This window comes from Musca autumnalis, unplaced genomic scaffold (assembly GCF_047663935.1).
Source record: "Musca autumnalis isolate F117 unplaced genomic scaffold, ASM4766393v1 scaffold_2, whole genome shotgun sequence".
In the NCBI taxonomy this organism is placed as follows: domain Eukaryota; kingdom Metazoa; phylum Arthropoda; class Insecta; order Diptera; family Muscidae; genus Musca; species Musca autumnalis.
In genome coordinates, this window is record NW_027411755.1 from 24260542 (window position 1) to 24284514 (window position 23973).

Genomic DNA, 23973 nt, shown 5'->3' on the forward strand with positions numbered 1-23973 from the left:
TAGACTTAAAATACCCTTAGTTTACATACCCATTTTTTGCACACATTTCTACCTGTGGACTTAAAATCTCCAATAAGATTTTCCTGAAAAGACATTCAACATGAAAGACATACCTGCCGTACGAATTTTTGTGTGGGCTTTCCCTGTTTTTTGCTCTAATTTTCAGCCAAGGCCGGATTAATTTTTATAGTTTAGTAGAAACTGTTTTGTGGGTTAGGCGATGTGTGACACGTGTCTTTGGAAATTCTAAGAAATTTTCAACAATGGCTGTCATAAATTCCTATTGGTAAAATTCCAATGAAAACTTTTCAACATTAAATAAATGTATTATGTCGAAATTGTAAAATATTTGATAGACCTAAGTCTTGGTTTTCAGAAGCTATCCCATTTATTATGCCAACTCTAGGAAATGTTAATGCAAAATGTGGAAAATCTTGGCAACACAAGGAGGCTCTTGAAATAGTTTATAATTTCTACGAAATACACATGGGAAAATCATAAATGTTTTATATGGTCACATTACATAAAGGGTGAATTAGGGGTTGAAAGATACCAACCAACGGCCCTGACCGACTATAGCATGGCAAAGCACGGGACTTATCTTGGTCCCTCTGGCATTTCAAGTGAAATCACCTGGGGAAGGTATCTTTAACACCCGTTAAAAGTAGTGAACTAATATCTGCCGCGCGTACACCCAAAATAACAATAAAAACTTGGGTTGTCCGTTGGGCTAGTAACTCATCCTTCCAAAAAGCTAAATATTATGAAAAACAAAGAAAATAAGAAAAAATCCCTCTAAAATAGACGACCGCTGCAAACGTTTTAGGCACAATGATCTGAGAATTGAAACACTTTTTCCCAAAAAAAAAAAAAAAAAACGTATGTATTTAAGGGGTTTTCAGAACTGTGGGCGTATGAACTTGCAGACAAAAATAAGGATTTAGATTAAAACATAAGAATTTTGCGGCGAAGGCACCTAAAGAAATGGACCGACGTAATCAATTTTGGAAGTGGGTCTTAGTTTGGTAGTCTTTCCTCTCGATAGATATCGCGCCCACCAGTCAGTTTTAGCTGGTCACCATATAATTTAGAGCTTTTAGACCATTATATCAAGAAATATGGACTTGCCCAGGAACAACATAATATCGCTGTAAAAAGAGTCAATAGGTGTACCTTCGTAAAAAAAATTCCAAAGGAGCCCGAACAGACCCTTAACTGCACTCAAACATTTGTGTGGATGGTGCCACAAGATATTGTACACTTTAGACCATAAACTAAGCTGGGACAAAATATTTCGAAATCCAAAATTTGGACATGTTTGCTCTGTTTATAAGATACTAGCAAAATGCCCGCTACTTCGTATGCGGAAAAGAAATAATATTCAAATAAACATTTAATATGGTGAACACTGAACATTTTTATGTACTTATAGCTATTTAAATTGATATTTAATTTCTTTCAAGTACTGTTCGTGCATGTTTTGTTCGAATCTCAAAAAAAGAGCTCTACACTTCCACAGCGACCTACATTTTAAATGTCAGTCCGAATTTTGGAATTTATGATATCAAAATGTAGAAAACCGATCGATTCCCCGGTCAGGCAACATCAAATTTTCGACGGTTGCAAAATACCCCTCAGTAATGTTGGCGACATTTACTGAGTATTTCAGTCATGTAAAACTTCTCTACAAATGGTGTCGTAAGGCACGCCGTTCGGACTCGGCGATAATCAGTACGTCCCATATTATTGATCTAATATGAATCGGGGTGCACTCATTGATATGAGAGAAGTCTCCCTTGTCCCGTCTGGGATGTTTGTGAAACAATTATTACATTATTTAGAAACCGAATTCGTGTCAACATAGAAACAATAGAATATTATTCAGTACAATTTTTAGAATCCAGAACCTTAGCTCATTAGCTTGTTACAGTTTTAGCTCTACTTGTTCACCCAATATCAATAGTATTACATGTGGAAACCTTTCATGCATTTAAAGGTGGATTTTAATAAACATTCTGATCCAATCTCAACAGTGATCCTCACAACAAATTTCAATTATCGATTCACCCAATACCAGTGCTTCAATATTTAGTATTACTTAATACTCCCAGTACATTTATTGTACGACCACTTCTAAAAATGAACCTGTCAAATAGATAATATATGTACCTATTCCTTAGCCCTATTGATTGCAATTTTGTACTTTTCACACACTAATTATATTATTCCAGCTTCATTGCTACACCAACGTCAAATTTAATACCATTGTGTATTTCTCAATAAGTCAGCCAGCCCTAAGCCTAATTTCAGAATTTGTATGCATTTAAAAAACAAATTCTTATCTAAAGTTTAGATTCTAAACACCAACACCATCCCTCAACAACAATTCGAATTTCCACTTTATCCCTTCAACGCCAAACTGGTACCAAATTCAGTACCTATAATATGTATAAGTTAAAAAACTACTGCCTTTTATCCAAAACATAATCCCAACCGCAATTTAGTATTTTTCGTATACATAAGTACGTACACATAATATCGAATTTCACAATTTCAACTCTACTAATTTACACAATAACAGTTTGAGTCAAATTCTGTGCCATTTTGTAATTTTGTAGGTATATCCACAACCACATCCATATCTCAACCCTACACATCAAGAGGGTCTATAATACCAAATTTCCGAATTCCATCTCTATTCATAATACCATTAATACTTTTCGTATGAAAGTACGAATTTCAATAACAAATACAAATAACTATATCCAACAGTAATTCCAAATTTCAGGATACTACCCTATCCGTCCACCTAAAACTAAATTGTACGAAATTAAGTACCATTTCGTACTTTTCGTAACCATAAGTACGAACTTCCAAAACTATCTCAGTCCTACACTCCAACAGTAATCTAAAATTCAGGATTCCAGCTCTCTCCGTTCACCCAAATATAAATTGTACCATTTTAGTACTACTTAGTACATTCCGTGCCCATAAGTACGAATTTCCAAAACTTCCATAACCCTACACTCCAACAATAACCTTAACTCGAAATTCCAGGATTCCTGCTCTATCCGTTCACCCAAATATAAATTGTACTAAATTAAGTGCCATTTAGTACATTCCGTACCCATAAGTACGAATTTCCAACACTACCTCAATCATACACTCCATAAGTAATCTTAATTATAAATTTCAGGATTCCAGCTCTATCTGTTTACCCAAATCCAAAATGTACAAAACTTAGTACCATTCAGTACTTTCCGTACCCATAAGTACGAACATCCGAAACTACCTCAATCCTACACTCCATAAGTAATCATAATTCCAAATTTCAGGATTCCAGCTCTATCGGTCCACGTAAATTTCAATTGTACCAAAATTAGTACTTTCCGTACACATAAGTACGAATTTCCAAGACTAACTCAATCCTACAGTCCAACAGTAATCTTAATTCCAAATTTCAGGATTCCAGCTCTATTCGTTCACCCAAATCCAAATTGTACCAAATTTAGTACATTTAGTACCTTCCGTACCCATAAGTATGAATTTCCAAAACTACCTCAATCCTTCACTCCATCAGTAAACTTAATTCCAGATTTCAGGATTCCAGCTCTATCCGTGCACCCAAATCCAAATTGAGTACCATTTAGTACTTTAGTACAAATTTCCACAACTTGTTCAATCCTACAGCCCAATAGAAATCTTAATTCAATATTTCAAGATTCCAGCTCTGTCCGTTTACCTAAATTTAAATTGTACCAAATTTAGTAACATTGTACCAAATTTAGTATTTTCCGTACCCATAGGTACGAATTTCCAAGATTAACCCAATCCTACAGTCCAACAGTAATCTTGATTCCAAATTACAGGATTCCACCTATATCCATTCACCCAAATCCAAATTGTGCCAAATTCACGACCGTTTAGTACTTTTCGTACGAATAAGTACAAAATTTTAAAACTACCTCAATCCTATACTCTAACATTAATAATAATTCAAAATTTCAGGATTCCACCTCTATCCATTCACCCAAATCCAAATTGTACCAAATTTAGTACTTTTCGTACACATAAGTACCAAATTCCAAAAATAACCCTCATATCTCAATCCTACTCTTCAATAGTAGTCTTAATTCAAATTGCCAGCTTTATCCGTTCACTCAAATTGTACTAAATTTAGTACACTGTAGTACTTTTCGTACACATGAGAACGAATTTCCTTTCATAAACACCACCTCCCATCCTTTATTTCCATACCAAATTTCAAGATTCTAGCTATAGCCGTTCAAAATATACAACTGGTACTAAATTTTATAACTTTTAGTACTTTTCGTACACATCTAGGTCGAAATTCCAAAAACCCTTTGGTACATCTTTCTAACTCTCCACCAGTGACCCTAGCTTTTCCCGTTTGCCTAATACAAAGGGTACCATACTTAGTACCATTTAGTAATTTTCGTACCCTTCCAGTTCGAATTTCCAAAAACCGAGCCTTATCTCACGCCTACATACCAACACCAACCTACACTCAAAATTTCAAGCTTCTAGCTTCATCCGTTTCGTCTGTGCATTGATTATAATGAGACAATTTTTAGTACATTTTAGTGCTTTTCGCATCCTTCTAGGACGAATTTCCAAAAACCCAGCCTTATCGAGCACCTTCGCCCCAAGATTAACCCTCACACAAAATTTCAAGATTTTAGCTTCAGCCGTTTCGTCAGAGCGTTGATTATTAATCAGTCAGCCATACAAAAAGCACCATTGTTAGTACATTTTAGTACTTTTCGCACCCTTCTAGGACAAATTTCCAAAAACCCAGCCTTTTCGGGCACCTTCGCCACAAGTCTAACCCTCACCCAAATTTTCAAGATTCTAGCTTCAGCCGTTTCTTCTGAGCGTTGATTATTAATCAGTCAGCCACACAAATGTTACCATTTTTAGTACATTTTAGTGCTTTTCGCACCCTTGTAGGACAAATTTCCAAAAACCCAGCCTTATCGAGCACCTTCGCCCCAAGACTAACACTCGCACAAAATTCCAGGTTTCTAGCTTCAGCCGTTTCGTTTGGGCGTTGATTATTAGGAGGTCAGCCACACAAATTTGACAATTTTTAGTACATGTTAGTGCTTTTCGCACCCTTGCAGGACGAATTTCCAAAAACCCAGGCTTATCGAGCACCTTCGCCCCAAAACTAACCCTCACACAAAATTTCAGATTTCCAGCTTCAGCCGTTTCGTCTGGGCGTTGATTATTAGGCGGTCAGCCACACAAATTTGAAAATGTTTAGTACATTTTAGTGCTTTTCGCACCCTTGTAGGACGAATTTCCAAAAACCCAGCCTTATCGAGCACGTTCGCCCCAAGACTAATCCTCACCCAAAATTTGGGAATTCTAGCTTCAGCCGTTTCGCCTGGGCGTTGATTCTTAGTCGGCCCCTCACACAAATTTGACCATTTTTAGTACATTTTAGTGCTTTTCGCACCCTTGTAGGACGAATTTCCAAAAACCCAGCCTTATCGAGCACCTTCGCCCCAAGACTAATCCTCACCCAAAATTTGGGAATTCTAGCTTCAGCCGTTTCGTCTGGGCGTTGATTCCTAGTCGGCCCCCACACAAATTTGACCATTTTTAGTACATTTTAGTGCTTTTCGCACCCTTGTAGGACGAATTTCCAAAAACCCAGCCTTATCGAGCACCTTCGCCCCAAGACTAATCCTCACCTAAAATTTGGGAATTCTAGCTTCAGCCGTTTCGTCTGGGCGTTGATTCTTAGTCGGCCCCCCACATAAATGGTACAATTTTTAGTACATTTTAGTACATTTCGTACCCTTCTAGGACGAATTTCCAAAAACCCAGCCTTATCGAGCACCTTTGCCCCAAGACTAATCCTCACACAAAATTTGGGGATTCTAGCGTCAGCCGTTTCGTCTGGGCGTTGTAGATCACATCATCACTTTACTCTTTTATACATATACTAGCAAAGTGCCCGCTACTTCGTATGCGGGAAGGATATAAAAAAACAAATAAACAATATATAATATGAAAATGGCGAACACTGAAGATTTTATTGTACTTATACCAATTTTATTCAATATTTATTGTTATTTTAGTACTGTTCGTACCGCTTTAGTTAGATTTTCAAAAAGATCAGCCGTATCTCACCCTTACATGTTAACAGCTAGACCAACATTGTACACCAGTACTCACACTAAATTCAAAAAATGCAGATTCCAGCACTGTTCCTACACTCAATAGTGCGATTTTCCAAAACTACCTCAATCCTTCACTTCACCAGTAACCTAAATTCTAAAAAACAGGATTCCAGCGCCATCGGTACACTCAAATTGTACCACTTGGTATATTTCGTGGCCATAAGTACGAATTTCAAAAACTACCTCCATGTCCCAATCCTACACTCCAATCTTAGTCTTACCAAATACCAGGATTCCAGCTCTATCCGTTCCCCCAAATACCCACTGTACCAAATTTAGTATCATTTAGTACTTTTCGTACCCATAAGTACGAATTTTCAAAACTACTTCCATTCTACCCTTCAACTGTAGCCTTAATTCAAAATTTCAGGATTCCAGCTCTATCCGTTCAACCTAAATCCAAATTGTACCAAATTTAATACCATTTTGTACTTGTCGTACCCATAAGTTCAAAACTGATTCCATTTTACTCCCTAATTCAAATTTCAGGATCCCAGCTCTATCCGTTCGCACAAATCGTAATTGTACCAAATTTAGTACCAACAGCAGCCTTAATTCAAATTTCAGGATTCCAGCTCTATCCGTTCGCCCAACATCGTAATTTAGTACCATTTATTACTTTTCGTACCCATAAGTACGAATTTTAAAAACTACATCCATTTTACTCTCCAACAGTAGCCTTAGTTCCAAATTTCAGGATTCCAGCTCTATTCGTTCGCCCAAATCATAATTGTACCAAATTTAGTACTTTTCGTACCCATAAGTACGAATTTTCAAAACTACATCCATTTTACTCTCCAACAGTAGCCTTAGTTCCAAATTTCAGGATTCCAGCTCTATTCGTTCGCCCAAATCATAATTGTACCAAATTTTGTACCATTTAGTAATTTTCGTACCCATAAGTACGAAATTTCAAAACTACTTCCATTCTACCCTTCAACTGTAGCATTAATTCAAAATTTCAGTATTCCAGCTCTATCCGCTCAACCTAAATCCAAATTGTACCAAATTTAGTACCATTTATTACTTTTCGTACCCATAAGTACGAATTTTAAAAACTACATCCATTTTACTCTCCAACAGTAGCCTTAGTTCCAAATTTCAGGATTCCAGCTCTATTCGTTCGGCCAAATCATAATTGTACCAAATTTAGTATCATTTGGTACTTTTCGTACCCATAAGTACGAATTTTCAAAACTACTTCCGTTCTACTCTCCAACAGTAGCCTTAGTTCAGGATACCAGCTCCATCCGTTCGCCCAAATCGTAATTATTCCAAATTTAGTACCATTTAGTACCTTTCGTACCCATAAGTACGATTTTTCAAAACTACTTCCATTCTACCCTCCAACTGTAGTCTTAATTAAAATTTTCAGGATTCCAGCTCTATGCGTTCAACCTAAATCCAAATTGTACCAAATTTAGTACCATTTAGTACTTTTCGTACCCATAAGTACGAATTTTCAAAACTACATCCATTTTACTCTCCAACAGTAGCCTTAGTTCCAAATTTTAGGATTCCAGCTCTATTCGTTCGCCCAAATCCAAATTGTACCAAATTTAGTACCATTTAGTACTTTTCGTACCCATAAGTACGAATTTTCAAAACTACTTCCATTCTACCCTTCAACTGTAGCCTTAATTCACAATTTCAGGATTCCAGGTCTATCGGTTCAACTTAAATCCAAATTGTACAAAATTTAATACCATTTAGTACTTGTCGTACCCATGAGTACGAATTTTCAAAACTACTTCCATTCTAATCTCTAACAGCAGCCTTAAGTCAAATTTCAGGATTCCAGCTCTATCCGTTCACCCAACATCGTGATTGTACCAAATTTAGTACCATTTAGTACTTTTCGTACCCATAAGTACGAATTTTCAAAACTACTTCCATTCTACCCTTCAACTGTAGCCTTAATTCACAATTTCAGGATTCCAGGTCTATCGGTTCAACTTAAATCCAAATTGTACAAAATTTAGTACCATTTAGTACTTGTCGTACCCATGAGTACGAATTTTAAAAACTACATCCATTTTACTCTCCAACAGTAGCCTTAGTTCCAAATTTCAGGATTCCAGCTCTATTCGTTCGGCCAAATCATAATTGTACCAAATTTAGTATCATTTGGTACTTTTCGTACCCATAAGTACGAATTTTCAAAACTACTTCCGTTCTACTCTCCAACAGTAGCCTTAGTTCAGGATTCCAGCTCCATCCGTTCGCCCAAATCGTAATTATTCCAAATTTAGTACCATTTAGTACCTTTCGTACCCATAAGTACGATTTTTCAAAACTACTTCCATTCTACCCTCCAACTGTAGTCTTAATTAAAATTTTCAGGATTCCAGCTCTATCCGTTCAACCTAAATCCAAATTGTACCAAATTTAGTACCATTTAGTACTTTTCGTACCCATAAGTACGAATTTTCAAAACTACATCCATTTTACTCTCCAACAGTAGCCTTAGTTCCAAATTTTAGGATTCCAGCTCTATTCGTTCGCCCAAATCCAAATTGTACCAAATTTAGTACCATTTAGTACTTTTCGTACCCATAAGTACGAATTTTCAAAACTACTTCCATTCCACCCTTCAACTGTAGCCTTAATTCACAATTTCAGGATTCCAGGTCTATCGGTTCAACTTAAATCCAAATTGTACAAAATTTAATACCATTTAGTACTTGTCGTACCCATGAGTACGAATTTTCAAAACTACTTCCATTCTAATCTCTAACAGCAGCCTTAAGTCAAATTTCAGGATTCCAGCTCTATCCGTTCACCCAACATCGTAATTGTACCAAATTTAGTACTTTTCGTACCCATAAGTACGAATTTTCAAAACTACTTCCATTCTACCCTTCAACTGTAGCCTTAATTCACAATTTCAGGATTCCAGGTCTATCGGTTCAACTTAAATCCAAATTGTACAAAATTTAGTACCATTTAGTACTTGTCGTACCCATGAGTACGAATTTTCCAAACTACTTCCATTCTACTCTCTAACAGTAGTCTTAATTTAAATTTCAAGATTCCAGCTCTATCCGTTCGCCTAAATCATAATTATACCAAATTTAGTATCATTGGGAACTTTTCGTACCCATAAGTACGAATTTTCAAAACTACTTCAGTTCTACTCTCCAACAGTAGCCTTAGTTCAGGATTCCAGCTCCATCCGTTCGCCCAAATCGTAATTATTCCAAATTTAGTACCATTTAGTGCTTTTCGTACCCATAAGTACGAATTTTCAAAACTACTTCCATTCTACCCTCCAACTGTAGCATTAATTCAAAATTTCAGTATTCCAGCTCTATCCGTTCAACCTAAATCCAAATTGTAACAAATTTAGTACCATTTAGTACTTTTCGTACCCATAAGTACGAATTTTCAAAACTACTTCCATTTTACTCTCCAACAGTAGCCTTAGTTCCAAATTTCAGGATTCCAGCTCTATCCGTTCGCCCAAATCATAATTGTACCAAATTTAGTACCATTTAGTACTTTTCGTACCCATAAGTACGAATTTTCAAAACTACTTCCATTTTACTCTCCAACAGTAGCCTTAATTCAAAATTTCAGGATTCCAGCTCTATCCGTTCGCAAAAATCATAATTGTACCAAATTTAGTACCATTTAGTACTTTTCGTACACATGTGTACACTTTTCCTAAGCCACCTCCTTATGTCAACCGTACCTTTTAACCTTGATTCTCACACCAAATTTCAACCTTTAACCTTTATCCGTTCACAAAATACGAATTGGCACCAAATTTAGTACACTTTAGTACTTTTCGTACACTTATAGTTCGAATTTCTAAAAACCTTTTAGCACATCTTTCCTACACTCCATCAGTGACCTTCATTCCAAATTTCAAAGTTCTAGCTCTACCGGTTCGCCAAATACAAACGGTACCATATTTAGTACCTTTTAGTACTTTTCGTACCCTTCCAGTTCGAATTTCCAAAAACCCAGCCTTATCTGACCCCTTCGGACCAAGAGTGATCCACACCCAAAATTTCAGGATTCTAGCTTCAGTCGTTTCGTCTAGGCGTTGATGAATCATTAAGTCAGTCAGTCAGTCAGTCAATCACTTTACTCTTTTATTAATATAGATAGATATCGCGTACCATTTTAGCGAATATTTTTGAAGAGAGGTACCGGAAGGTGTGGACCTATAACCATCACCTTCGAACTATATCTAACATTCAATGAAATATTACGATATGCAAAGTGTCGACAATCGCAGTATTCGGTTCGAGAATAGTTGTGCCCACCAGCCACCAAATATGCTAGTCGTATGGGTCTTAACTGCTGTCGGTTCATTATCTCAAGGATTACACTGTGCAACAACATAAAATTTTTTCAAAATGATGGGAAAACCCGAATCGATTATTTAAGTAGAGCTAAAAATATGGCGTTTTTAAAGTTTACATCGGAAAGTTTCGAGTTATATTCGAGTTAAGATATTATGGAATCTTTGCATTATAGGTATATAGTGTCTTTGGCAAATTTACAGAAGGCATGTGGGTAATATTTTTATTAAAAATGTTAACCCTCATGTGGTTCATCAAAGGAGTCTTTTTGATCCTTTTTTCGAAAATCTTTCAAAAACTCCATTAATATGTCATCATATCAAATCCAAATATTCTATTCTACTTCTCTAACCGAGAAAATTAATAAAAATCATTAAAAAATGATCTTCGCCCAAACAGGCAAAATTTCAAAACAAAAAAATAAATAATGACAGGCTGAGCCCGGCAGGGTTTTGAACCCGCGTCCTTGAAAACATATGAAGAAATGTTGTCACGGCGTGTTAGCGTTCAAAGTCAAACTCATAACTTCAAAGGCAGCGCAAAAAAGCGTTTGTCATGAAGAAATACAATTCTACGGCCAAATATCCGTGAAATGTATAAAAACACATTTGCATTTGATAAACCAAAAGTTCTAGGACGGAAAAGCCATTCCACAGTCGATACGTCTGAAGAGCTACTCAACTAATAGCGAAACCAGGTCACGTAATTTTACGAAATCCAATCTGGGGTTTCTTTATTTTTATACCCTATACCACAATGTGGAAAAGGGTATTATAAGTTTGTTTTGGTAAAAATTCATGTAACACCGCGAAATATTCGTCTGAGACCCCCAATGTGGTATACCAATCTTCATATCTCGACGAGGTAAAGCGATTTTGAGATGTGTGTCCATCCGTCCGTCCGTCTGTCCATTATAAATTGTAAACACGCTCCAGGCCGCAATTATGGACCGATCGTCACGAAATTTTGTATTGGTGATGATCGTGAAATATTTAGCGGGTGAAATGGACCAAAAACATAATATTTATCCATTTTTCTAGCGGCTGTGTAGGTCTCAATAATAGTCCGATCAACGCGTAATTTTTAATAAGGTAAGAGTATATCACAAAGAAGAAGCTTGCAATTTGAGATGGCGATCGGATAATATTTAGAGGGTTAAATGGACCAAAACTTTTGTGTGAAAATTGTGAAAATTTTTAATATTCAGCTTATATCTTAATTCCTGGAAGTGACATTCCGGACAAGTGCGATATATTTGAAAGTGGAACGCTTGACCTTTCAACTGATGCCAATTATGTTGGTGTGCATGATCAGATAACAGAGTTACAGCCTAATATATTCTGTTATTTGTTTGTAGTGTAATAATAAACTCGCTAGAAGTCGCAATTATACATCAATAGTCACGAAATTTTGCACCGGGTAAGAGTATAGGTCGAAAAAGATGCCTACAATTTTGAATGATGATCTAATATTCTTTAGCGGGTGAAATGGACCATTACTTTTGTATGAAAAATATAAAAATTTTATTTTTGTTCGATATTTTAATTCCTTGAGGACATACATATTTCGCAAAGTAGGCTACATATGGGAAAAAACTACTGACCTTTCCTCTGATGTAAATTACAATAAAGTGTTTGCTAGATAACGGGCCTACTGCCTAATATATAATGGGTTGTGTGTAGAGAACCACATTTTTATCCCATGCTACATATTGTCTCTCCAAAAGTTTATGTAACATCACGAAATATTCGTCTAGACCCATTATTTGGTATGCCAAAATTCATATCTCGACGAGATAAAGCGATTTCGCGATGTATGTCCATCCATTAAAACTTGTAAACAAGCTTAAGGCCGCAATTATGGACCGATTGTAACGAATTTTTTAAGGAGGTTGGGCCAGAATAGGAACGATTAGTTTTTGGTGATGATCGTGAAATGTTCAGATTGAATTGACCAAAAACAAAATTTTAACCAATTTTGTAGCGGCTCTGTGGGTCAAAATAATAACCCGCAAAATTTTAAACAAACTTTGAGTTTATGATGAAGAAGAAGCGTACAAACCAACTTAGCGGGTTAAATGGACTGAAACTTTGGTGTGAAATTGGTAAAAATTTGAATAACGTGGCGGTTAAACAACGGAAGTAGTAGTACTACATAAGTGGGTTTCATTACATTTTAGCTTGTGTGAACTAAATTTTCCTTTCCTGCTACAAAAATGTCTTTGTCATGCTAGATAACTTTTTTGTTTTGGTCATAAGTATTATACATCACATCTCTGATATTTGATAATTAAATTTTCACAATCATTGAAAAGAAGTTCCGTGGAGAGCGATTGTCCAGGGATAGTGGTATGGGGTATCCCATGGTCGGCTCCGTCCGACTATAGACTTTTCTTACTTGTTTTTTTAAGGAAATAGTATACATGGATTTATGGTTTATTTTGAAACTCATAGTGAAATTTTGTGTAGAATTTTTCATCCCTTGACACTTTTCACCTTTAACCAAGTTTTATATTACTTCCATGTATCAAACTAGAAAAAATTAGGAAAAAATTTTCATCAAAAAATTGGGAAATATTTTCATGTTTTTCAGCAAAATTGATACTAATATTTTTATGCTATAAAATGGAAATAGACATTTCATTTTTTTTGGTGACCCATAGTGAAATTTGACGGAGAATATTTTTGTCTCTGACATCATCTCTCTAGAATTATGTTTTGTGGGACAATTTTGAATAAATTCAGATGAAGTCCGAATTTAACCATAAAACGTGTTTTTAATTTTTAGAGATTACTGGCGACTAGACAAGGGTTACAGATTTGGTGAATTCTAAGACCTATAGTAAAATTTTATGGCGAACAATTTTGCAGAATATTCGGATTCTATACGAACACATTTTTAATGAGTTTTTGAAAGATTTTCGAAAAAAGGACAAAAAAGACCCCTTTGATGAACCGCTTGAGGGTTAACATTTTTAACAAAAATATTTCCCACATACTCCTAAGTAAAGTTGCCAAAGACACTATATACCTGAAATGCCAGGATTCCAAGATATCTAAACTCGAATATTTCGAAAAATTTAAAAATGGGCGGAACTTGCCCCGCCTATTTTGGTTACTTTCCGACGTAAACTTTAAAAACGCCAATATACGTGTCTCATATTTTTAGCTCTACTTTCATAACCTACTCGATTTTCCTTGTCATTTTTTTTTTTTTTTTTTTTTTTTGTCGCACAGTGTAATCTACCGCCTTTGCTGGGAATTGTATGTTGCATTTATATTTAAAATATTTTAAAATTGTATATGCGAATTATATAACCAATCACTTTTTTTTCGACAACAAACTGTTGTTAGATACATACAAAAGGTGGTTGTTGTGCGAAGGGAAATTTGTTTCCAACATTTCGCTTCCAATTCGTATCGAAATCGGAAGAAAAACACTGGTATATTCTGAACGAATTTCCCTACGGACATCCGACATTTGGTTTGCTATCTGCAAAACAAAATTTCACATAAAAGCGAAAAATGCAAATATGTGCAGGATGTTTCGATGGAGATTGGTAAAAAACTGTTTCGTTTTTATGATATGATAAGGTACACAGCGATCTTACTGACAACTATTTTCATCATTTATTGTTAAAATTGACCTTAAGAAAAATCTGCAAGTACGGACATCAATTATTAAAGAACGCACACTTCGTTGGCGACACTGAACACCTAAAATACGTTTCACATACCTTTCATTACAATTACAAAAAATAAAAAATATTTTACTCTATTTAGTGTAAATTGATGGTTATCAGTAGACAGCGGAATTTTATGCAACCCCTATTTTTGGTCCGATTCATGTCAAATTTTGGGACTGGGCACATTTTTGGCTTCTGATTACATTGCAATCGAAACATATGACATATGCAAAATTATGCAAAATGCATAAATTTTTGCATATGCAAAATTTATGCATTTTACATATTTTCTTATGCAACAAATATTTCAATAATAGGTACAAAAATGTCTATGTGTACAATTTTTCGGTTTAAAATTCTCTTCAGACAAATCAATAAAATAGAGAAATGTATAACCACAGCCACAACCTTCAAAATACCGAAAATCGGGAGGTATCGTTCTATGGGGGCTATATGAAGGCCTGAAACTAACCTTTAACTGTGGAGGTGGGGGTAAATTTTACCCCTTCGATCATATTTTGTTAATTACTTTCAAATGATTAAAGCGATCGGTCTAATTTTCTCTGTATCTTCATATTTCCTTAACATAAGTAGGCAGTAATGTTTTGGTTGTCATATGACTAGCAAGTGAGGAGATATGCTTACGGTGGTGTAAAAATTACCCCACGTCCAAGTTCTTGTCACTGTGGCACAGAACATATTTTACCACCACCTCCAAACTAACGTAAGTATGCTATGTAAAAAAATGACCCCACGTCCAATACGACGTATGAATTTCATGGAAAAGTTTTGACCACACGTCAAACTCGGCATATGAATTATATATTCTGCATTTTCAATTAATCAATTTTCACAGCAAATCAGTGTTCCTATAATAAGGCAATTGCTAGAAGAGAACGATAAGTTCAACAACGTTGACGGTGATGGTCGATCCCGAATTCAACATAACCAAAGGCTACTTACGTTAAATTATTACTAGGATCTTGGGCAAGGACTCAATAGCCCCATCCAAAATATATCCCAGAGACTCGAAAATATGTTATATTTATGTTATATGCTTAGTAGGCATAATAAAAAAACTACACATACCTGTTTCCAATCCAATAAAGGAATGTAAATGGGTTGCATCATACCATATGTATGTGTACAGTGTACGATCACTATGAATAATAAATCAACTATTTGGTACCCTGCAGATTTTTAAAAAACGTGTGTTTTTGAATGATCTCTGTATTTTTATTAAATATGTAGGCAAGACTGTCAAAAAATGTAATTTCACGTTTTTAAGTATTGTTATATTATTTATTTCTTCTAAAAATAAAATATGTCTTTTTTGTTGGATTAAAAGAAGGTCTGTGAAATGTAGAGCCTAATTTTCTATATAAACAAAGAGTGTGGTTTGATTTGATATTATTTTATTACTTGCTGACACAATATCATGCAAAAAATGCAAAATATTATAAAAAATAGAAAATATATAAAGAAATATTTAAGAATATGTATAGGGGTAAAATTTACCACCACGTCAAAAAGTACGTCCTACATTTTCACCTCCAAAGTTAAAGGCTAAGCCGACAAATTTTAGGTGGAAAGTTTTATACCCCCAACGAAGACTTAATACCGAATTTCAGCCTTTTTGGAGGGATATTGAGGGCACATCCTTCAAAATACCAGAAATCGGGAGGTACCGTTCTATGGGGGCTATATGAAGACTTGGACCAATACCGATAAATTTCAGTTGGAAAGTTTTATACCCCCAACGAAGACTTAATACCGAATTTCAGCCATTTCGTGTGGATATTGAGGGCACATCCTTCAAAATACCAGAAATCTTGAGGTACCGTTCTATGGGGGCTTTATGAAGACGTGGACCTATACCGAGAAATTTCTGGTGAGAAGTTTTATACCCCCAACGAAACCCAAATACCAAATTTTAGTCATTTCGGTGGGATATTGAGGCCACAACCTTCAAAATACCGAAAATCGGGAGGTCCCTTTCTATGGGGGCTATATGAAGACGTGTAACTATACCGACAAATTTCAGGTGGGACGTTTTATACCCACAACGAAGACTAAATACCAATTTTCAGTCATTTTGGTGGGATATTAAGGCTACAATTTTCAAAATACCGAATATCGGTAGGTACCGTTCTATGGGGGCTATATGAAGACGTGGACCTATACCGAGAAATTTCTGGTGGGAAGTTTTATACCCCCAACGAAACCCAAATACCAAATTTTAGTCATTTCGGTGGGATATTGAGGCCACAACCTTCAAAATACCGAAAATCGGGAGGTCCCATTCTATGGGGGCTATATGGAGACGTGGACCTATGCCGGCAAATTTCAGGTGGAGTGATTTATACCCCCAATGAAGACTAAATACCAATTTTCAGTCATTTCGGTGGGAAATTGAAGCTACAACTTTCAAAATACCGAATATCGGTAGGTACCGTTCTATGGGGCCTATATGAAAACGTGAACCTATGTGGACAGATTTCAGTTGTAAAGTTGCATACCCCTAACGAAGACTTAATACCAAATTTCAGCCATTTTGGTAGGATATTTAGACCACAAATCCTTGAATATATTTTTGCATATGGTTGTGCATATGCTCTTTTTATGCAGATATGTACAAATATGTCAAAATATGCACGATATGCAGAATATGCAAAATATGCAAAAATTTCTGGACCTAATTCGTTTTATTTTGTAATAAAACGAGTTTCTGTCTAATCAGATTTTCTCTACGACCATCCTAACCATATATGCATTTGCATAGGATTCCGCAGTCTAGTTATCAGACACAGCGTATGGACTAGGCTATAAACTGTAGGTCCCATATCATTGAGCTAATATGAATCGGGGTGCACTCATTGATATGAGAGAAGTCTTCCTTGTACATTTTACCTATTTTTCACGCAATACTCCATACATTGCAAGAATGTTTCCAACAATGTGTAATTCCTTTAATTTTTTGAAATCAGAAAATTTTATAAAATTTATGATTTTAAGCTATTTGGATTACCTAGTCCGCTCAAGTTGTTACCAAACAGTTTCTTGATCCAGTTCAGAAAAATTCATGTTTATCCAATTGGACTTTAAATCATGTATATTTTTCTAAGAATATGATCGCACACGTGTGAATAATCAAGTAACTGGAATTCATAAAGTTATACTTTTCACAGGTAATAGTAATCCTAGATTACAAAACGTAGTCCTTTCTTGTAATCCTTTGTACAACAGACTAAGGTTACATCACAATTAGGACGACAAGAAATGGAAATAACTAAGGTGGGACAGTACAGGTAGATTAACCCTTTTCCCGAAAAAAACTCTTATAGGACGTGTAAAGTACCAGGTAGATTTCAATCAGAACAAGTCGTGCAACCAAATGGGTATTTAAGCCTTGTGACAGCCACAAGTCGTTATCAGTTCTAAACTGTAACGTCAAACGTTAACAAGCTATAAGCACAAATAAGTCTAATATAAATTTTTACCAAACAAAATGGAAATTAAAGTCAACAACTGTGAAGCACAAAAATCATCGCCTAAGAAGTCTTTGAAATTGTTGAAGAAATTCAAAGTCAAGAAGATGGCTACAAAATTGAACAATAAGCTGACACAACTTCTGAGAGGAGATAAAGTGCCTTACAATACCCTGGAAAACGAGGTGCAGAGGGACGAAGAAGAAACTTTGGAAATTGAAAGGTCACAAAGTCCAACATTAAATCGCACTACATACACAGAGGAGGAAGTTATTGAATCTGATGTCTCAATAGAATCTGAGAAACAACGCTGCCTGCAAGCCTTCCCTGAGATAATTGAAAATTATGATCTCAATTTTACCAACAACTTTGAGGATGAAGAAATTTATGGTAATTTTGACTATCAAGAAATCATCAAACCAGCCGAAAGACCAAAATCAATTATGGAGGACTTGGTGGCAGAACTCATTGCTAAGTTGCAAACTGTGGAGACCAACCAAGCAAATGAAGCTGCAAATAATAACAGGAGCGGTGATTGTGAAGACGAGGCCACGAAGGAGTTTAATAATGAAAAACCAATGCCACCACCAAGAAAGAAAGAAGAATCCAGTAATCGGAAACCAGTTCCACCTCCACGAAAGAAGAAACACATTTCACAACCACTATCAGAACCATCTACAGAAAATCAGCAAATCAAGGAAGAAGTGATAAAACCCATGGAGGAAGTTATTTCTGTTAGACCAGCCATAAGTTCTGAATCTTCAACCACATCAACTGCTGTACACTCAGAGGCTGAAGTGAGTGATAATGAAACAGCAATCAATGTCAAGAAGGAAGAAAATGCTATTAACAAGACGGGTACATCTTCGCAACCACAATCGGGAGAAGTTGAAAACATCAATGGGCAAGCCGAAAGTATCAAAGATAATTCCTTTGTATTTGTTAAGCCCACCAAACCCCTGCGCAAGAAGAAAATGCGTCGTAATATTAGCTGGAACAAAGAGAAATCAATTGTGGAAAGGGGCGTCATGTACTCAACAGATTCTGAGTCGGATGCCAACACTCAGCTACAAACACCATGTAATACACCCAAAAAATCCTCTAACTGCCCACAAACATCAACAAAGGAAGAAAATCTAGGGGTTTGCATTGAAGAATTGGATGCATTCTTTATGAAGGCCATAAATTCACCCAGCAAAATTAAGTCGGCCTACACCCTAACAGCGATTACACCATTCCCCACAAGAGAAACTGGCGGCACTAATGAAATATGTGAGGAGTATCAAGCCAATAATGAGTCATGTGTGGGAACACCGGCCGCCGCAAAGACAATCAACAATGATGTAGAAAGCATAACATCAGGTGATAATGGTAGTTCAGATGAAGGTTTCAATACCGGCAGCAATGATGATATGGGAAGTCCTTGTCGCCCCAAAATGAAGGCACTGCCAAAAACACGTTTGCAGCAACTAGGCCGTGCATCAACATTTGGTGGCCAATGTTCAACACCAATTAAGAACTTAACACAGAAGAATTTAAATTTGGCCTTTGATAAATGCAATGAAGAAGGAGAACAACAACGAGAGGCTACCATATTTAGTCCCATTGCCATACCCACAAAAAATCGTCGCTTTTCGTTTTATGGCAACGAGTCAAGACGTAACTCAATGCAAATCATACACGAGGATCATTCATTGGAAAAACAACAAAAGAAAACTGAAACCCCGTCAAAGGGTAATGCCAAAACATCCCTATTTTGGATAAAATGTGGAGACTTCTCATTGACACTGGATATCCGTCACATTGAGGAGGAACGTCTACATCTGCTGTATGAGATTTTCAGCCATAGTAGTTGTGATTCAAAGGAAATCAATTTTGGCATTGATACCCACAAATTCTCGGTACACCATGGAAATGACGAAATTCGCTTATCAACACAACGCCTTCCACAAAAGAAGAATACATCCCACTATTGGTTCTCCACTGGGGATATGACAATACCATTCTCTGGCAAATATTTGACAGCGCAGAAAATCCAAAGAATTTTCCAATTAATAAGAAGTTCAGTGGAGGAAAATGGTATCCTCCGATTTGGTGTTGATCATGTGGAATTCTCTGATGTTTGTCATCTGTGGAACCAGACACCAAAATTCTCCATGGAAAGTAACTACAGCATGTTGGTTGGCCTACAGTCGGGCAACAGTAATGGCCTAGAAGGACGCAGCAAATTCTCGTGGCCTCACTCATTATCGGAGTCCAGTGCGAATAAATTCAATCAGTCTTTGATGGAAGATTTTGAGCAAACATCAGTGAATATTTTTGATGATGAAAGTCAGTTGGGTGATTTTGAAATGCCAAGGCTGAGTGATGTTATGGGAAGTTTCTGTACGGAATTTTAGGTTTAAGTTAAAATAAGTTGTTATTTATTTATTAAGTTTCAATAAAAAATATAAAGCACCAAAACTCAATTGTTTTTTTTTTCATTATCTTGAAAATTTAAAAACCGTTTTACAAAATTATACATCCACACTGCTAACGAATGAAAAAATATTTTTTAAATAAATCCACATTGTTGACCGATGAAAAAATATTTTTTAAAAAAAACCACATTGTTGACCGATGAAAAAATATTTTTTAAAAAAATCCACATTGTTGACCGATGAAAAAATATTTTTTAAAAAAATCCACATTGTTGACCGATGAAAAAATATTTTTTAAAAAAATCCACGTTTTTGACCGATTAAAAATATTTTTTAAAAAAATCCACGTTGTTGACCGATGAACAAATATTTTTTAAAAAAATCCACGCTGTTGACCGATGAAAAAATATTTCTTTAAAAAATCCACGCTGTTGACCGATGAAAAAATATTTCTTTAAAAAATCCACGCTGTTGAAAATTGAAAATTGAAAAACCGTTTTACAAAATTATAAATCCACACTGCTAACGAATGAAAAAATATTTTTTAAATAAATCCACATTGTTGACCGATGAAAAAATATTTTTAAAAAAAATCCACATTGTTGACCGATGAAAAAATATTTTTTAAAAAAATCCACATTGTTGACCGATGAAAAAATATTTTTTAAAAAAATCCACATTGTTGACCGATGAAAAAATATTTTTTAAAAAAATCCACGTTTTTGACCGATTAAAAATATTTTTAAAAAAAAAAATCCACGTTGTTGACCGATGAACAAATATTTCTTTAAAAAATCCACGCTGTTGACCGATGAAAAAATATTTCTTTAAAAAATCCACGCTGTTGACCGATGAAAAAATATTTCTTTAAAAAATCCACGCTGTTGACCGATGAAAAAATATTTCTTTAAAAAATCCACGCTGTTGACCGATGAAAAAATATTTCTTTAAAAAATCCACGCTGTTGACCGATGAAAAAATATTTCTTTAAAAAATCCACGCTGTTGACCGATGAAAAAATATTTCTTTAAAAAATCCACGCTGTTGACCGATGAAAAAATATTTCTTTAAAAAATCCACGCTGTTGACCGATGAAAAAATATTTCTTTAAAAAATCCACGCTGTTGACCGATGAAAAAATATTTCTTTAAAAAATCCACGCTGTTGACCGATGAAAAAATATTTCTTTAAAAAATCCACGCTGTTGACCGATGAAAAAATATTTCTTTAAAAAATCCACGCTGTTGACCGATGAAAAAATATTTCTTTAAAAAATCCACGCTGTTGACCGATGAAAAAATATTTCTTTAAAAAATCCACGCTGTTGACCGATGAAAAAATATTTCTTTAAAAAATCCACGCTGTTGACCGATGAAAAAATATTTCTTTAAAAAATCCACGCTGTTGACCGATGAAAAAATATTTCTTTAAAAAATCCACGCTGTTGACCGATGAAAAAATATTTCTTTAAAAAATCCACGCTGTTGACCGATGAAAAAATATTTCTTTAAAAAATCCACGCTGTTGACCGATGAAAAAATATTTCTTTAAAAAATCCACGCTGTTGACCGATGAAAAAATATTTCTTTAAAAAATCCACGCTGTTGACCGATGAAAAAATATTTCTTTAAAAAATCCACGCTGTTGACCGATGAAAAAATATTTCTTTAAAAAATCCACGCTGTTGACCGATGAAAAAATATTTCTTTAAAAAATCCACGCTGTTGACCGATGAAAAAATATTTCTTTAAAAAATCCACGCTGTTGACCGATGAAAAAATATTTCTTTAAAAAATCCACGCTGTTGACCGATGAAAAAATATTTCTTTAAAAAATCCACGCTGTTGACCGATGAAAAAATATTTCTTTAAAAAATCCACGCTGTTGACCGATGAAAAAATATTTCTTTAAAAAATCCACGCTGTTGACCGATGAAAAAATATTTCTTTAAAAAATCCACGCTGTTGACCGATGAAAAAATATTTCTTTAAAAAATCCACGCTGTTGACCGATGAAAAAATATTTCTTTAAAAAATCCACGCTGTTGACCGATGAAAAAATATTTCTTTAAAAAATCCACGCTGTTGACCGATGAAAAAATATTTCTTTAAAAAATCCACGCTGTTGACCGATGAAAAAATATTTCTTTAAAAAATCCACGCTGTTGACCGATGAAAAAATATTTCTTTAAAAAATCCACGCTGTTGACCGATGAAAAAATATTTCTTTAAAAAATCCACGCTGTTGACCGATGAAAAAATATTTCTTTAAAAAATCCACGCTGTTGACCGATGAAAAAATATTTCTTTAAAAAATCCACGCTGTTGACCGATGAAAAAATATTTCTTTAAAAAATCCACGCTGTTGACCGATGAAAAAATATTTCTTTAAAAAATCCACGCTGTTGACCGATGAAAAAATATTTCTTTAAAAAATCCACGCTGTTGACCGATGAAAAAATATTTCTTTAAAAAATCCACGCTGTTGACCGATGAAAAAATATTTCTTTAAAAAATCCACGCTCGTGACCGATGAAAAAATATTTCTTTAAAAAATCCACGCTGGTGACCGATGAAAAAATATTTCTTTAAAAAATCCACGCTGGTGGCCGATGAAAAAATATTTCTTTAAAAAATCCACGCTGTTGACCGATGAAAAAATATTTCTTTAAAAAATCCACGCTGGTGACCGATGAAAAAATATTTCTTTAAAAAATCCACGCTGTTGACCGATGAAAAAATATTTCTTTAAAAAATCCACGCTGTTGACCGATGAAAAAATATTTCTTTAAAAAATCCACGCTGTTGACCGATGAAAAAATATTTCTTTAAAAAATCCACGCTGTTGACCGATGAAAAAATATTTCTTTAAAAAATCCACGCTGTTGACCGATGAAAAAATATTTCTTTAAAAAATCCACGCTGTTGACCGATGAAAAAATATTTCTTTAAAAAATCCACGCTGTTGACCGATGAAAAAATATTTCTTTAAAAAATCCACGCTGTTGACCGATGAAAAAATATTTCTTTAAAAAATCCACGCTGTTGACCGATGAAAAAATATTTCTTTAAAAAATCCACGCTGTTGACCGATGAAAAAATATTTCTTTAAAAAATCCACGCTGTTGACCGATGAAAAAATATTTCTTTAAAAAATCCACGCTGTTGACCGATGAAAAAATATTTCTTTAAAAAATCCACGCTGTTGACCGATGAAAAAATATTTCTTTAAAAAATCCACGCTGTTGACCGATGAAAAAATATTTCTTTAAAAAATCCACGCTGTTGACCGATGAAAAAATATTTCTTTAAAAAATCCACGCTGTTGACCGATGAAATAATATTTCTTTAAAAAATCCACGCTGTTGACCGATGAAAAAATATTTCTTTAAAAAATCCACGCTGTTGACCGATGAAAAAATATTTCTTTAAAAAATCCACGCTGTTGACCGATGAAAAAATATTTCTTTAAAAAATCCACGCTGTTGACCGATGAAAAAATATTTCTTTAAAAAATCCACGCTGTTGACCGATGAAAAAATATTTCTTTAAAAAATCCACGCTGTTGACCGATGAAAAAATATTTCTTTAAAAAATCCACGCTGTTGACCGATGAAAAAATATTTCTTTAAAAAATCCACGCTGTTGACCGATGAAAAAATATTTCTTTAAAAAATCCACGCTGTTGACCGATGAAAAAATATTTCTTTAAAAAATCCACGCTGTTGACCGATGAAAAAATATTTCTTTAAAAAATCCACGCTGTTGACCGATGAAAAAATATTTCTTTAAAAAATCCACGCTGTTGACCGATGAAAAAATATTTCTTTAAAAAATCCACGCTGTTGACCGATGA